The sequence below is a fragment of the Chiloscyllium plagiosum genome, chromosome 5, assembly GCF_004010195.1.
Source record: "Chiloscyllium plagiosum isolate BGI_BamShark_2017 chromosome 5, ASM401019v2, whole genome shotgun sequence".
Taxonomy (NCBI): domain Eukaryota; kingdom Metazoa; phylum Chordata; class Chondrichthyes; order Orectolobiformes; family Hemiscylliidae; genus Chiloscyllium; species Chiloscyllium plagiosum.
Genome location: NC_057714.1, coordinates 101,549,364 through 101,562,612, shown reverse-complemented (window position 1 = coordinate 101,562,612; position 13,249 = coordinate 101,549,364). Strand labels below are relative to the sequence as shown.

General features: G+C 40.8%; 1 long non-coding RNA gene across 1 annotated transcript; it reads right to left on the bottom strand.

Moving 5' to 3' along the window:
• Positions 1-3,834: 3,834 nt before the first annotated feature.
• On the bottom strand, positions 3,835-6,251 carry LOC122550365. Its single transcript, XR_006311827.1, has 2 exons — positions 6,154-6,251; positions 3,835-4,838 (listed from the first exon to the last, which is right to left on the bottom strand). It is a non-coding gene; the product is annotated as an uncharacterized LOC122550365 (long non-coding RNA).
• Positions 6,252-13,249: the final 6,998 nt, after the last annotated feature.

The window sequence follows — 13,249 nt, the reverse complement described above, 5'->3', positions numbered from 1 at the left end:
TTTGTAATCAAAATAGAAAGTAATACAGAAACTCGACAGGACTGGCAGCATCTGGACATAGAGAGAAAAGTTAACGGTCCACTACAGATGCTGCCAGATCCTCTGAGTTATTCCAGAACGTTCTATTTTTCTTTCAGATTTCCAGCCTCCGCGGTTTTTTTCTCTTTGTTTGAATGTTATTTGTAAACACCCAGGTCTGATCTTTTGATATGTGGAAGTGTGGGCAGTTTCGCTCTTATGGAGCCAACAAGAGATTCTGTGGAGGACAACCGTGTAAGTCATCTCCGAGAGAAAATCAGACCATCGTCTCTTCCTGGATCAAATTCTAGCATCACACAAAATCATCAGAAACAAAGTAGTCCCCAACGCATAATACACAAATCATGCGCCTTTATTTTTACCAGAACACATGCCAAATGTTCAACAAACGGTGTTCAGTCTTGATTGCGGGGAAATCTTCGGTTTTCTTAAAAGAGGGATGCCAGTTCTTGATTTAAAAAAACAGAACTATATAATACTCGTCTTCCACAATTACTGGAGGTTTCAACCGCTGCTTTCTCTCTCTGGTTTCTTCCTGTCTCTCCCTCCCTGAATGCATTATTTAAAGCAAATAGTTTCGTTAACAAATTGAACCCGTCAAAACTCAAATATCAAAAGGAAACGAGAGAGAAATATCTGTGCACAACTCTACATCAGTGTAGTCTTTGCAAGCAAGTATACCCAGTCTATTCAGCCTACTTTTGTACCTACTTGAGGATATATCTCGTAGGTTACAACTCAGTTCTGAAGGCCCGTGAACGGGTTGACAATTAAAGCCGGCAGTGTATCTCTGGACATTTCTTACGTGGGTTCGAAATCTTTAATGCTAAAATCGGCAGGTTTTAAATTGTGTTCGTTTTTGTTCTCTGTGACTTCTCTGTGTCGCCTTTAAAGCAAGTCACAATACGTGGTCGAATACTTAAGGATTATTTATTTGCACAATTATAAATATAAATAAATCATAAAGTTTAGTTCCATTAACCAGTTGTATTAATTGTTTCTAAAAATAGTTTATACAAATGCGTTGTTGATAAGCGGGTATTTGGCAAATTGGTTACACTTGCAGATTTCTGTACAAGCCCTCAATAGTAATGAATATCTGTTTTGTTTTTCTTAGATGGGAGTGAAGAAGACCTGAATTTCTGATATGTTGAACATGGCTGAATCCTAAACCATGTCCTTTAAGGAGACTGGTTACGAAAAACCTCCCATTATCATCCGCCACATTTTGACAAGTGACCCGCACTCGCAGAAGCTCTTCTTCAGGTAAGTTGAGGCACATCTTGACACCTTCCACATCGTAATGGAACAGTTTTGGGATTCAGTGAAAAGTTAAGAAATCCTCCCCAACAGCGAAGTAGTGAAACTGTGATTTTCGACAGTTTCCCTCCCTTAAAGGCGGTATCTCAGTCCTTCCAGTGTGGACGAGGGGTTGAGTTTTGCAACTCTATGACTACAGTGATGATGACTGTGTGTTGGAGAGGGCCAATTGATCCACGGGTAACAGCCAATTCAGCGCAACCGGATACTTAAATATTGTGGAGAAAGTGAGGTCTGCAGATGCTGGAGGTCAGAGCTGAAAATGTGTTGCTGGAAAAGCGCAGCAGGTCAGGCAGCATCCAGGGAACAGGAGAATCGACGTTTCGGGCATAAGCCCTTCTTCCTGACCTGCTGCGCTTTTCCAGCAACACATTTTCAGCTACTTAAATATTGTGCATCCCATGGAATTCAGATGAACGAAGGCCTTGACTCTGTACCCAGTTACTGCAGAGTGCCACATCAATTGCCTTCCTTTCACTTGCTTTCTTTCCCTGCTATTTTATATTGAGTAGAATCCTATGTATACCCGTCTGGGTTATGCCCCTGCGCCTGAGTGACAACACCTTTACTCTTCACTGCGGAATACAACCATTTTGCTCAGGGTCTTCGAGCCCCAAACAGCAAGTTCAGAACAACGTTAAGATTTTACAGACGTTTAATTAGTTAGCACACAAGCCATGTTTAAAAAAGAAATAACGTCCCCCCCCCCCCCCCCCACTTCGTGTGCAACGCTTTCAATTGCGAGAAATTGTATGGGAAATCACAATGGGTATTGAAAAGAGGGGCATGGAGTGAGCGCAGTGGACAGGTCAATTTTCCCGTTGTATACTGCCCAGAATCCCAGTGCAGTTTTTCCATTGTATACTGCCCAGAATCCCAGTGCAGTTTTTCCATTGTATACTGCACAGACTCCCAGTGCAGTTTTTCCATTGTGTCCTGCCCAGAATCCCAGTGCAGTTTTCCCGTTGTGTACTGCCCAGAATCCTAGTGCTGTTTTGTCATTGTTTACTGCCCAGAATCCCAGTGCAGTTTTGCCGTTGTGTACTGCCCAGAATCCCAGCGCAGTTTTTCTGTTGTATACAGCCCAGAATCCCAGTGCAGTTTTTCTGTTGTATACAGCCCAGAATCCCAGTGCAGTTTTGCCGTTGTGTACTGCCCAGACTCCCAGTGCAGTTTTTCCATTGTGTACTGCCCAGAATAGCAGTGCATTTTCCCGTTGTGTACTGCCCAGACTCCCAGTGCAGTTTTGCCGTTGTGTACTGCCCAGAATCCCAGCGCAGTTTTTCTGTTGTATACAGCCCAGAATCCCAGTGCAGTTTTGCCGTTGTGTACTGCCCAGAATACCAGTGCAGTTTTCCCATTGTGTACTGCCCAGACTCCCAGTGCAGTTTTTCCATTGTGTACTGCCCAGACTCCCAATGCAGCTTTTCCATTGTATACTGCCCAGAATCCCAGTGCGTTTTTGTCAGTGTTCTGTCCAGACTCCCAGTGCAGTTTTTCCATTGTGTACTGCCCAGAATCCCAGTGCAGTTTTGTCCTTGTTTACTGCACAGAATCCCAGTGCAGTTTTTCCATTGAGTACTGCCCAGACTCCCAGTGCAGTTTTGTCATTGTTTACTGCCCAGACTCCCAGTGCAGCTTTTCCTTAGTGTACAGCCCAGATTCCCAGTGCAGTTTTGTCATTGTGTACTGCCCAGACTCCCAGTGCAGTTTTTCCATTGTATACTGCCCAGAATCCCAGTGCAGTTTTGTCATTGTGTACTGCCCAGACTCCCAGTGCAGTTTTCCCGTTGTGTACAGCCCAGACTCCCAGTGCAGTTTTCCCGTTGTATACTGCCCAGAATCCCAGTGCAGTTTTCCCGTTGTGTACAGCCCAGACTCCCAGTGCAGTTTTCCCGTTGTGTACAGACCAGAATCCCAGTGCAGTTTTCCCGTTGTGTACAGCCCAGACTCCCAGTGCAGTTGTCTCGTCAGGTCAACTCCCAAAGTTAAAACTCTCAACCGATTTCACATTACAAATGCAATAATCCGTTGGAAGAACAATATTTTAAAGATAACATCACCCATTAGCAACGTTACTTGAAAGGCGGCATTAGAGCGTTTTCTTAACCACACGCAATCTAAAAAAAATTAAGATCAACCTGTTCAAACAGGTTGTGATACACCTCCGGGCAGGTGGGACTTGAACACCCACCCCTGACTCTACCGCAGCATCACCTTGAGTACAATGACAACCAAATATAGCAAAATTTGATACGGACTATATTCAGAAAATAGACTACTCATTAGTCGTTGAGTAGTACAGAGCCCTAGTGCTACTGAAAAGGACATGTTTTTGTTATATTTTGTCTAGTGACAGTTATTATTTGACGGATTAAAATGACTTCTATTTTTCTTGGACGGAGGACAAGTGAAAAGTTGATGAATTATGGACGGCAGGTCCTGCATTACACAGCGGTCGACGAGTACAATGTGTTGGATACACATTCCCTGGCTTTATTGTGGTATTAAAAGACATGTAAATAGCTAGCTGGGGAGATATAGATCTTTTACCCCTTCTTTACATTTTTCATAATGTGTGCAACAGGTCCCCAACATTAAAGGATTGGATTTGAGGACCAGACAGTGAACGAAAAGGTGAAAGCCCAGACTGAGAGATAGAGAGAGAGAGAGAGCACTATCAGAATAAAGAGATTGGAAGACGCAGCAGTTCTGAAAATATATGGCGCATCTTTTGGGGTTTTTTTTTGCACAGTTTTCCTTCAGCTTCTGCTGTCTCTTTCACATATAAAAAATCTCCCGGCCTTCAAGGGGGGCTAACACCTTCTGTTCAGTTTAATTTCATTAACCAGCCTCTGATGATTCCTATTAAACGCAGTGATATATGAAGCCATTTAGCGCCGCCGCCGCCACCACCCATCAGGCTGATTTATCGCTTGTGATTCTGCGGCTGGCCCAGATGAAAAGGCTAGCAGAAAATTAATTTCTGTGCAATTTGGCTTAAAGGAGAAGAGGGAGAGAGCAGAGAGACAGAAAAAAAAATCAACCCGGGTCCCTTTTCCGGCTCTTGTATTCCTAATTACTTTCACAATTAACTGAAATACAAATCAAGCTGACAAATTGTCCCAAGTTTATATGTAATTGGCCGCGATGAATTCCTACATTACGGAAAAGCGAGTGAAGGGGCGAGGACCTTATCCAGGCGCTCTCTCCGCTGCAATAAATTAGCCAGAGGAAACGAGAGCTTAAAACGCGCCTTTTTTTTGTTATAAATCTCTGATATAATTATTTCTCAAAAATAAAGACATGATGAGGGAATCATAATATCATTACACGATTACTTTAAATGCATCCCAAAGGCAAGGCTCAGCGCGGTGATTTAGTGGGACATCGATATCCCTTTTTCAACGATATCCGCTACTGATTCTTATCAAATCTTCGCCAGGAATGGTAGCCTTTACGTCTCCCTCCCGTATTACCTGAAGACAAACGGTTCGTTAAATTGGGCGTTTGAAAAATTAGCCATTTTATTTCCCCTCCTCTCCACCCCCCTTCGGATTTTCATTCTGAACTGAATTGAAACAGCCCCCACAGCCTGAGTGAGATATTACCGAGAGATCCAGAACGCTGTAGTTATTGTAACACACCCCAGCCGTAAGCTCAGACACAATAACTGTGTGTTTTTAAAAACAATTAAGTGCAACAAGTAACGAATCGACTTGCTACACAATTTCGTCCGTTACAATAAATGGCATGGGTTCCGTATTTCAGATATGGCTTGTCAAGGCTGATGAGATAACTCAGATCCATCCCAATTCACAGAATTCAGTTCAAAGAACGAGATCTAAGTAGCATTAAGACATGAGGCAAGGAATGTCTGCGACCAGATTGTAGCCAACAGTTCAGACTGATCCATATTCACCAACTGATCAATATCATCCCAGAGGTGAAATTCTATATACCTCACCCTATTAATGATTGGGGTGTGAAGTAAACTGTTTTGAGGGAAATTGTAATGAAGCAAACACACAAGACATTCAAATAATCACCTCCTCCTTCGCCTTGTTTCAATAAAATTCAGCTTTGGTCTCCAGTTTGATTATGGTTCAGAATATTTTAAACAACTGGGTGGGATTAGTGAAGAAAGGTGGACGTGGAATCGCGTCTGTGCAGTATAACTCTGTCCTCTGCCTCAGCCCCTGGCCTCACCATGGTTTCAATTTCTAGCGAGGCATCTTATTACATACAGTCCCTCAATTCTGGGAAGTTTCACGCACACCCGCCACAAGACAAGGACATTAATGTCTGCAAATGCAAATCAACCGCACTTGGACCAGGGAGATGTCAATTTGATCTCGCAAAAGGAATTCTTGCGGTTTCTTAAGTGTTGTCAATGCAGCAACAAGTTCTGCGCTGTTGTGACCTATCCACAGAAATAAAAAAAAGCACAGGTCTTTCTCGCTAATTACTGTGAAATACCTGTGACCTCCCTTTCATCCCGTCTCCCTAACCAAAATGAAACCACTTTATATCCACATTCTTAAACATAGCTCGAAAAAGGAGGACACGTCGATTACACATCTGACACACACAAAATACAAATAGAAAGGGAACATTCACTAAAACAAGATTTTTAGGTTACAGATTTTTCAAATAGCGAGGTGCCTATTTGTTCAAACAAGATGACCATAGTCACATCAGTCATATTTTGTACCTGCGCCTTATGATGTACATTAGACACCAGACCTCATGTGATGTAGTCGTAAGTTTCATGACAAAAAAAAATAGATTTACCTGGAGGTAAATGAATTCCATCGTGTGCCTGAATTGACCAATATTTTCAGGAGTTTTCTCTCCTTACCCGACTGGCATATTGATTGTCCTAACGTACAAAGTTCACAGGCGAAATGTCACATGTTCCTTGTTTGCATACTTAATACAGAATATTAAAATATATTCCAGACCAATCGTATTTGTTTATTGCAGGGAGGTTCTGATCTCATTATTTCATTATTGACATGCAGTTGGTGTTTGCCATGTAACATTCTGCTCTGAATTGTTTTGCATTGAATAAAAAACGTATGAAAAACACAACGTGACGCGCCAGAAGACAATAAATAGTGAGCAAGGGTAAAGGAAGCAAACTTCTGACAGTAATTTATGCCCAGTTTTAGATAATAAGTTGAGTAGAGAGCATGGAATTGAAATTCTATTGGCTTAATTTTTCTCTGGATGTTACTGACCAATGGCTTTGGGATTGCATCTGGAGACACAGGAGCATAAGAACATAGGAACAGGAATACATAAACATAGACCTTTCAGCCCTTCCGGCCAGTTCTACCATTCATTTAGATCATGGTTGATCTGCGACCTTTGCTCTATAGTTCTTAATACATTTAGATAAAAGAGGGATTTTTATGCCAACCAATGATTTATAGTAGCATTGCTGAAATGAGTTTTTACATTCCAAATTTAATTAGAAAGTCTGGAATGTAAAAGCTCATTTCAGGAATGCTACTGTAAATCATTGATTGACATAAAAAGCCTCTGGCTCACTAATGTCGTTTGAGGAAGAAAACTGCTATCCTTACCCCCTGGTTTGGCCTACATGTGACTGCAGACCCACAGCAAAGTGCTTGATGATTTAACTGCCCTCTGAAATGATCCTAGAAAGCCACCTAGTGCAAGGTAATTAAAGATGGTCAAAAAATGCTCAGAGGTTTGAGTGTCGGAGTTGGGACATCATGTTTGAGGTTGCACCGAATGTTGGTGAAAAGTCTAGATTAGAGTGGTGCTAGAAAAGCACAGCAGGTCAGGCAGCATGCGAGGAGTAGGAAAATCTTTTGCCCAAAACGTCGATTTTCCTGCTCCTCAGATGCTGCCTGACCTGCCATGCTTTTCCAGCACCACAGTAATCTAGACTCTGATTTCCAGCATCTGCAGTCCTCACTTTTGCCCTGAATGTTGGTGAAGTCTCTTCTGAAATATTTTGTTCAGTTCTGGTCACCCAGTTATAGGAAAGATATTATTAAAGTGGAGGGGGTTCAGAAAAGACTTAACAGAATGTTGCCGGGAATGCAGAGTTTGAATTATATGGAGAGGCTGGATAGGTAGGACTTTTTTCACTGGAGGTTGAGGTTATAAATCTTAGAGGTTATAAAATCATGAAGATAAGGAGAATAGCAGGTACCTTTCCCAAAGTATGGGAGCTTTCAAGACTAGGACATATTTTTAAGGTGAGAGAAGAAAGATTTAAAAAGACATAAGGGGCAATTTTTTTTACAGTGAGGGTGTTTTGTGTGTGGAATGAACTTCCAGAGGAAGTGGTGGATGGGGTTCAGTTAAAGTGTTTAATAGATTAGTTTAGTTTGGGAACCTGGTCGGCATGAACTGGTTGGGCTGAAGGGTCTGCTTCCGTGCTGTATGACCCTATGACTCTAAATAAAAATAATCAATCTCAGAATTAAAATTTACAACTGATCCAAAATCTAATTAAGTGCTTTTTTATTTTACTCCTGAAATTGGTCTCAATTTTTAAGACTACAAATGAAATGCATGGTAGAATGGTTAGTTAGGTTAGATCACATGGGATCCAAGGAGAGATAGCCAATTGGATACAAAATTGGTTGAAGACAAAGGATGGTGGTAGAGAGTTCTTATTTGGACTGGAGGCCTGTGACCATCTGTGTGCTGCAAAGATCTGTTCTGGGTCAACCGTTGTGTATCATTTATATGAATGAGTTAGATGAGATTACAAGACATATGGTTAGAAAGTTTGCGATTGACACTAAAATTGGTGGTATAGTAGACACCAATTTATTTAAAAGTACAAAGAGATTTTGATCAGATGGTCCAATGGGCCAAGAAGTGGCAGATGGAATTTAATTTAGATAAATGTGAGGTATTGCACTTTGGTAAGGCAAACCAGTGCAGAACTCACATCATTAATGGTAGGGCCCTGGAGAGTGTTGTAGAACATGGGAAAGGTTCAGAGAGACATGGACCAAACACAGGCAAATGGGACTAGTTAAATTTGGGATTCCAGGTTGACATGGTCGAATTGGACCAAAGGATCTGTTTCTATACTGTATGACTCTATGAGACCCTATGCAACTGTGACAAAGATAAACTCCCTTTCCTCATCCTTCTCAACCTGTCTGATACAATTGACCACATTATCTTCCTCCAATCATTTAGCTGGGCTAGTCTGTTCTCAGCTGGTTCCATTCACACCTTTCTAATCATAGTCATGAAGTGGGTTTTGAGAAGATTTGTAGCTCAGGTTGAGGTTCTGGATGTAGGTTTGCTCGCTGAGCTGGAAGGTTCATTTCCAGACGTTTCATCACCCTACTACGTAACATCTTCAGTGGGCCTCCAGGCAAAGCACTGCTCATGATTCCTGCTTTCTATTTATATGTTTTATAGGATCATAGGGTCATAGAGATGTACAGCCAGGTACAGTCTATTGGCTTTCTTTGGGTTGGTGATGTCATTTCCTGTTCTTTTTCTCAGGGTGTGGTAGATGGGTCTAACTCGATAAGTTTGTTGATAGAGTTCCGGAACTCTATCAACAAACACATCGAGTTAGACTCCATCTACCACCCCCAAGAAAAAGAACAAGAAATGACATCACCACAGGAAATGACATCACCACAAGAAATGACATCACCAACCCAAAGAAACCCAAACATATAAATAGAAAGCAGGAATCATGAACAGTGCTTCACCTGGAAGCCCACTGAAGATGTTACCTAGTAGGGTGATGAAACGTCTGGAAATGAACCTTCCAGCTCAGCGAGCAAAGCTACATCCATAGTCATGAAGTCACATGCAATGATTCCCAATTTGTTCCTTTGTTGTTATATCTTGTGCCCTTCACCCCCCACCTCCATTTCTCACCAATATCCAGCTCCTTTAAGACACTATCTAAAACCTCAACTTTAGTTTGCACATGTACATTGGTAACACCACCATCTCTCTTTACTCCTCCACTACTCCTTAAGATGGGCTTGCCAAACATATTGTCCTGGATAAGAAAGCATTTTCTCCATTTAAATGCTAGGATGAGCTGTTTACAGATGCTGACCCAAACTCCAGGGACACTCAAATCATCTCTCTGAAAACAGTCATGAGAGTAAACCATTCACAAGCTTGGTGTTATATTTCATCTTGAGATGAACTTCCAACCTCATTTTCACACCAGCTCCAATCTACTCCTTCTTAACATCATCTAAGTTACTGTTACAGCTGATCTGCCATTAAACCCTTATCCATGCTTTTGTTATCTCTAGATTCTATGACACAAAAGGCAGTCCTGGCTAATTGCCCACATTCCATTCTGCTGCCTGTGTCTGAACTTGCAGCAAACCCTGTTCCCGTTTCTCCACTGTGCTTGCTGGTGTATATTGGTGTATAGCCAAGCAGCATTGTGATTTTGATATTGTCTTACATTTTTAAAATTCCTCCATGCCCTCACACCTTGTTATGTCTATAATATCCTCTAAGTCCATGACCCACCAAAATATCTGGACATGTCTGCGTCCATGGTTCTAATTGACCATTGATGCTATGACTTCAGTAGCATAGACCCCAAGCTTGGAATACTCTTCCTATAACTCACTCTACATCTCCAGCTCACTTTCCTTCTCTAACACACTGTTTAAAACCAATCTCTTTGACTCGGCTTTTGGTCATCTGACCTAATAACTATGCAGCTCATTGACATATATTGTTTATAATGTTCCTGTGAAACGCTATGGGATGTCCATTTAGTTATGTGCACAATATAAACATAAATTATTGTTGTTGTTCTGATCCCTAGATGTAGATTCCCCATTGAGAGGAAGTCATTTTTTTCCCTAGCTACCTTATCCTTATTAAATCACACCTTCTAAACCTCCTAAATTGCAAGAAATACAAACCTAGTTTGTGTAATCTTTTCTAATAATTCAATCCTTGGCTTTCAGGATTTATTCTGACAAATGTTTACTGCATTGCCTCCAAGGCCAATATATCCTTCCTAAGGTGTGGTGCCAAGAATAGCTTGTTGTATTCAGGTGTGATCTAACTAGAACTTTGTACAGCTGAAGCATTACTTCCACTCCCGTATATTCTACTCCTTTATCTATAAAAACAAAACAAAATCTCTTTGGACCGCCACTATTTCTAGCTTATTGCCATTTAGGAAAAAAACTCTTTCCTGGCCTTTCAGGACGAAACTGGATAACTACAAATTTGAATTGAAATCCATTTGCCACAGATTTTCTCATTTAATATCTTGTGTAATTTTATGCTTCCTTCCCCACCACTTCCATTACTGCTTGCCTTTGGGTGGTCATTAAATTTGGATATGCAACTTTCTGCCCTACATATTGGTATGAAGTTGAAGGCATGTACTGTACCTTTAAGAGAGGGAATGCTATTCTGAACTGAGAGCTTATAAGCACCTGCGTATATGACTAGATGGCAGTTCCAGAGAGTATTGGCAAATTGAAAATATGTAACATTTGGTTGCAAAATGGATACTTGAGTTTTGGTTGCTGTTTTGACAACAATTTGAATTTAACCAATCAGTTTAAATCATGCCCCGGGATAGTAAAACCCAATCAAGTTTAAATTTATTGTTTTGCCAAATTTGAATCAATAAGACGATCTGATGTTGGGTCGGGGGTAGGTGTGTAAAAAATGTGAACATTTTGAAAATTGGTCAGAGAGCAACAGGGAGAGGAAGAGAAAGAGGAAGGAGGGAAGAGGGAGAGAGAGGGAGAGAGGGAGAGTGATAGGTATGAATTTAAATTCCTTGCTGTCTGTTATTTGAACTCATGTCACTAGAAAATGAGTCCAGAGTTGAAAATGAGTCCAGAGTTATGCTTGAAATGTCGACTCTCCTGCTCCTCAGAAGCTGCCTGACCTGCTGTGCTTTTCCTGAACCACACTTTTCGACTCTGATCTCCAGCATCTGCGGTCTGCATTTTCTCCTAGGAAATAAGTTCAGGCCTCTATATTTCTAGTCCAATAATATTCTAACTATTCAATGGATGTTTTTGTAGAGAAATTACTGAACGATAGGTTTGTGATTGTTCCAGAAGTTACTGCCGCAGTTAATGAAGTGGCGTGTGGGAGACAGATGGAGAGGTTGTATTGGAGAAGCATCAGAGTTAAGGGATGAATGTGAATCATGTAAAATGTATCTGAGGGGATTCTTGCAACTCTTCTGAGCCAGAAGGCCCAGATTCAAGACCAATCCTTTTCAAGAGCTGTGTAATAACATTGCTAAACAAGTTGGCTTGGAAAGTATCTGTCAGCTGTCTAAACTTAATCCAATGAAATAAAAACAAAGTACCTTTAAGAATGGTTCAAGTGTCTAACATGGCAGCACAGACTGAAAGGAAAATACAGTCTAATGTTGGGTCTAGCCATAAGGTATCTTCCCTTGAACACCATCATGGGTGAAATAACATCACATATTTCATTTCATAGGTGACATTTGAAAGACATTCTGCTCAAAGATCGAAAAACCTCTTTCAGTTTAATTATTAACCTTGTGTATCCATTTTGATTGCATTTTTAGAGACACTGTGAAAAGGACACAGAAAAGGCAAGCATCAACTAAAGGGTCTGCAGATCATGTAGGTGCAGGGAGTTGGCCAGGTTTTCTAAAGATATATACAAATCGGGGAAATCATTTGGGCACTACTCAATTTCAGTTTCAGGATCCAATCTTCCATCTTTTTCCTGGCTCAGAAGTTCCCCACAGACAGCTTACATGATCCAGTTTTCCATTCTACCATGCACTTCAAAGTATTAAAAAGATCCATAAATTAACAACTCTGACATTTTGAAATATTAAAAAGCAATTTATAAAAAAACCTGTATACAAAATCTTTTCTAGCATGAAGTACCCAACTACATATGCAATAATTGAAATTTAGAGTGCTTCGGGAAAAAAGTCAGAGGACTAATACGTTTGTAGGAGTCAGAAGGTTATCTTGATGAATCTCTACATAATTAAATCAATGGTCACTCCCATTATTCACTACAAGGCCCTTTTTGCTCATTGGCCACTGAGTCAATCTCAGTGTCCCTTTTCATTTTTTTCATAAAATTTCCATTACTGTGACAAAAAAGTCTCACTTTTAATAGTGAGGTCCCAACTCCTCTATGTGCAGCGACATTTAAAACTTGTTGGTGTCGTTTTCCACTTTTGGGTATTTTATACCAATATGAATTCTTTGCACATATTTTTGGTGCCAGATAAAAGGGAGGGGCAGGGGAAATCACGGACTTTTTTTCTTTGGATTCACAAAATATACGCATCTCTAATGCAGCGTATGTCTCACATCTCTTCATTGACTGTGTCAAGCTACCTGGGAAGGGAAACTATCTGCTGTGATGGTGAAGCCCCACATTTTAGAATTTCCTCCTCCAGTATTTTGCATTTTGAATTACAAAATTAAAAATTATGTATCTACAATAATAAGCACAAACATCTGCTAAGTGTACAACATTATTCTACCATTAATCAGACATTCCCTATTATTGAATATACAGGTAAGTGCACACAATGATAAATAGTGATGGGACAATGAGGGGGGACAAAAGGACTGCAGCAATGAGGAAAAAGGAGTATCATTACTAAATGTCCCACCAGAGGAGAGTTTAACAGTTGAAGTAATGATACACAGAAATGGCTGTATTGTATTCTGGGGAGCAGAAACAGACTGTTAATTAAACTCAACTAAGATCCAATCAGTTTATGTATGTTTAACAGTTGACCAAGTGGATAGGAATTACAGGCAGCCTTTTAGGTGGGTTATATAAAGGTTTCTGGCCTGGTCTCTCAGTCGAGACAGTCGTGCGCATCCCACCCAGCATCCAGGAAATAGGCCAA